The sequence below is a fragment of the Triticum dicoccoides genome, chromosome 5B, assembly GCF_002162155.2.
Source record: "Triticum dicoccoides isolate Atlit2015 ecotype Zavitan chromosome 5B, WEW_v2.0, whole genome shotgun sequence".
Classification (NCBI taxonomy): Eukaryota; Viridiplantae; Streptophyta; class Magnoliopsida; order Poales; family Poaceae; genus Triticum; species Triticum dicoccoides.
Genome location: NC_041389.1, coordinates 521,749,772 through 521,754,538, shown reverse-complemented (window position 1 = coordinate 521,754,538; position 4,767 = coordinate 521,749,772).

The window sequence follows — 4,767 nt, the reverse complement described above, 5'->3', positions numbered from 1 at the left end:
ATGTCACTACTATTTGATTGCATGTGATGTTTATCATATTTTTGCATCTTGTTTACTTAGAACGACGGTAGTAAATAAGATGATCCCTCATAATAATTTCAAGAAAGTGTTCCCCCTAACTGTGCGCCGTTGCGAAAGTTCGTTGTTTCGAAGCACCACGTGATGATCGGGTGTGATAGATTCCAACGTCCACATACAACGGGTGTAAGACAGATTTACACATGCAAAACACTTAGGTTAACTTGACGAGCCTAGCATGTACAGACATGGCCTCGGAACACAGAGACCGAAAGGTCGAACATGAGTCGTATGGAAGATACGATCAACATAGAGATGTTCACCGATGATGACTAGTCCGTCTCACGTGATGATCGGACACGGCCTAATTGACTCGGATCATGTATCACTTAGATGACTAGAGGGATGTCTAATCTGAGTGGGAGTTCATTAAATAATTTGATTAGATGAACTTAATTATCATGAACTTAGTCTAAAAATCTTTGCAAAAATGTCTTGTAGATCAAATGGCCAACACTCATGTCAACATGAACTTCAACGCGTTCCTAGAGAAAACCAAGCTGAAAGATGATGGCAGCAACTATACGGACTGGGTCTGGAACCTGAGGATCATCCTCATAGCTGCCAAGAAAGCATATGTCCTAGAAGGACCGCTAGGTGAAGCACCCATCCCAGAGAACCAAGACGTTATGAACGCTTGGCAGTCACGTGCTGATGATTACTCCCTCGTTCAATGCGGCATGCTTTACAACTTAGAACCGGGGCTCCAAAAGCGTTTTGAGCAACACAGAGCATATGAGATGTTCGAGGAGCTAAAAATGGTTTTCCAAGCTCATGCACGGGTCAAGAGATATGAAGTCACCGACAAGTTCTATAGTTGTAAGATGGAGGAAAACAGTTCTGTCAGTGAGCACATACTCAAAATGTCTGGGTTGCATAACCGCTTGTCCCAGCTGGACATTAACCTCCCAGACGAGGCGGTCATTGACAGAATCCTTCAGTCGCTCCCACCAAGCTACAAGAGCTTTGTGACGAACTACAATATGCAAGGAATGGAGAAAAGTATTCCTGAAGTATTCTCAATGCTGAAATCAGCGGAGGTAGAAATCAAAAAGGAACATCAAGTGTTGATGGTCAATAAAACCACTAAGTTCAAGAAGGGCAAGGGTAAGAAGAACTTCAAGAAGGACGGCAAGGAAGTTGCCGCGACCGGTAAGCCAGTTGCCTGGAAGAAGTCAAAGAATGGATCCAAGCCTGAGACTGAGTGCTTTTATTGCAAAGGGAAGGGTCACTGGAAGAGGAACTGCCCCAAATACTTAGCAGACAAGAAGGCCGGCAACACTAAAGGTATATGTGATATACATGTAATTGATGTGTACCTTACTAGCGCTCGTACTAGCTCCTGGGTATTTGATACCGGTGTTGTTGCTCATATTTGTAACTCAAAACAGGAGCTGCAGAATAAGCGAAGACTGGCGAAGGACAAGGTGACGATGCGCGTCGGGAATGGTTCCAAGGTCGATGTGATCGCCGTCGGCACGCTACCTCTACATTTACCTACAGGATTAGTTTTAAACCTCAATAATTGTTATTTAGTGTCAGCTTTGAGCATGAACATTGTATCTGGATCTCGTTTAATGCGAGATGGCTACTCATTTAAATCCGAGAATAATGGTTGTTCTATTTATATGAGAGATATATTTTATGGTCATGCCCCGCTGGTCAATGGTTTGTTCTTAATGAATCTCGAACGTAATCTTACACATATTCATAGTGTGAATACCAAAAGATGTAGTTGATAACGATAGTCCCACATACTTGTGGCACTGTCGCCTTGGTCACATTGGTGTCAGGCGCATGAAGAAGCTCCATGCTGATGGACTTTTAGAGTCTCTCGATTATGAATCATTTGACACATGCGAACCATGCCTCATGGGCAAAATGACCAAGACTCCGTTCTCCGGAACAATGGAGCGAGCAACCAACTTATTGGAAATCATACATACTGATGTGTGCGGTCCAATGAGAGTTGAGGCTCGTGGAGGATATCGTTATGTTCTCACTCTCATTGATGACTTAAGTAGATATGGGTATGTCTACTTGATGAAACACAAGTCTGAGACCTTTGAAAAATTCAAGGAATTTCAGAATGAGGTAGAGAATCAACGTGACCGAAAAAATAAAGTTTTTACGACCAGATCATGGAGGAGAATATTTAAGTCACGAATTTGGTACGCACTTAAGGAAATGTGGAATCGTTTCACAACTCACGCCGCCTGATACACCTCAGCGCAACGGTGTGTCTGAATGTCGTAATCGCACTTTATTGGATATGGTGCGGTCTATGATGTCTCTTACCGATTTACCGCTATCATTTTGGGGATACGCTCTAGAGACAGCTACATTCACTTTAAATAGGGCACCGTCTAAATCCGTTGAGACGACACCGTATGAATTATGGTTTTGGAAGAAACCTAAGCTGTCGTTTCTAAAAGTTTGGGGATGCGATGCTTATGTCAAGAAACTTCAACCTGAAAAGCTCGAACCCAAGTCGGGAAAATGCGTCTTCGTAGGATACCCCAAGGAAACCATTGGGTATACCTTGTACCTTAGATCCGAAGGCAAGATCTTTGTTGCCAAGAACGGATCCTTTTTGGAGAAAAAGTTTCTCTCGAAAGGAGTAAGTGGGAGGAAAGTAGAACTTGATGAAGTACTACCTCTTGAACCAGAAAGTGGTGCAACTCAGGAAAGTGTTCCTGTGGTGCCCACACCGACTGGAGAGGAAATTAATGATGATGATCAAGGTACTTCGGATCAAGTTGCTACTGAACTTGGTAGGTCCACAAGGACATGCTCCTCACCAGAGTGGTATGGCAACCCTGTCCTGGAAATCATGTTGTTAGACAACGGTGAACCTTCGAACTATGAAGAAGCAATGGCGGGCCCAGATTCCAACAAATGGCTTGAAGCCATGCAATCCGAGATAGGATCCATGTATGAAAACAAAGTATGGAGTTTGACAGACTTGCCCGATGATCGGCGAGCGATAGAAAACATATGGATCTTTAAGAAAAAGACGGACGTGGATGGTAATGTTACCATCTATAAAGCTCGACTTGTCGCTAAGGGTTATCGGCAAGTTCAAGGGGTTGACTACAATGAGACTTTCTCTCCCGTAGCGAAGCTGAAGTCCGTCCGAATCGTGTTAGCAATTGCCGCATACTATGATTATGAGATATGGCAGATGGACGTCAAAACGGCATTCCTTAACGGCTATCTTAAGGAAGAACTGTATATGATGCAAGCAGAAGGTTTTGTCGACCCTAAGAATGCTAACAAGGTATGCAAGCTCCAGCGATCCATTTATGGGCTGGTGCAAGCATCTCGGAGTTGGAACATTCGCTTTGATGAGATGATCAAAGCGTTTGGGTTTATGCAGACTTATGGAGAAGCCTGCGTTTACAAGAAAGTGAGTGGGAGCTCTGTAGCATTTCTCATATTATATGTAGATGACATACTTTTGATGGGAAATGATATAGAACTTTTGGACAGCATTAAGGCCTACTTGAATAAGTGTTTTTCAATGAAGGACCTTGGAGAAGCTGCTTACATATTAGGCATCAAGATCTATAGGGATAGATCGAGACGCCTCATAGGTCTTTCACAAAGCACATACCTTGATAAGATATTGAAGAAGTTCAATATGGATCTGTCCAAGAACGGGTACTTGCCTGTATTGCAAGGTGTGAGATTGAGCTCGGCTCAATGCTCGACCACGGCAGAAGATATAGAAGAGATGAGTGTCATCCCCTATGCCTCAGCCATAGGGTCTATTATGTATGCCATGCTGTGTACCAGACCTGATGTAAGCCTTGCCGTAAGTTTGGTAGGAAAGTACCAAAGTAATCCCGGCAAGGAACACTGGACAACGGTCAAGAATACCCTGAAGTACCTGAAAAGGACTAAGGATATGTTTCTCGTTTATGGAGGTGAAGAAGAGCTCGTCGTAAAGGGTTACGTCGACGCTAGCTTCGACACAGATCTGGATGACTCTAAGTCACAAATCGGATACGTGTATATGTTGAATGGTGGAGCAGTAAGCTGGTGCAGCTGCAAGCAGAGCGTCGTGGCGGGATCTACATATGAAGCGGAGTACATGGCAGCCTCGGAGGCAGCGCATGAAGCAATATGGGTGAAGGAGTTCATCACTGACCTAGGAGTCATACCCAATGCGTCGGGGCCGATCACTCTCTTCTGTGACAACACTGGAGCTATTGCCCTTGCCAAGGAGCCCAGGTTTCACAAGAAGACCAGGCACATCAAGCGTCGTTTCAACTCCATCCGTGAAAATGTTCAAGATGGAGACATAGATATTTGCAAAGTGCATACGGATCTGAATGTCGCAGATCCATTGACTAAACCTCTTCCGCGAGCAAACCATGATCAACACCAGAACTCTATGGGTGTTCGATTCATCACAATGTAACTAGATTATTGACTCTAGTGCAAGTGGGAGACTGTTGGAAAGATGCCCTAGAGGCAATAATAAATGATTATTATTATATTTCCTTGTTCATGATAATTGTCTGTTATTCATGCTATAATTGTGTTATCCGGAAATCGTAATACATGTGTGAATAGACAGACCACAACATGTCCCGAGCGAGCCTCTAGTTGACTAGCTCGTTGATCAATTGATAGTCATGGTTTCCTGACTATGGACATTGGATGTCGTTGATAACGGGATCA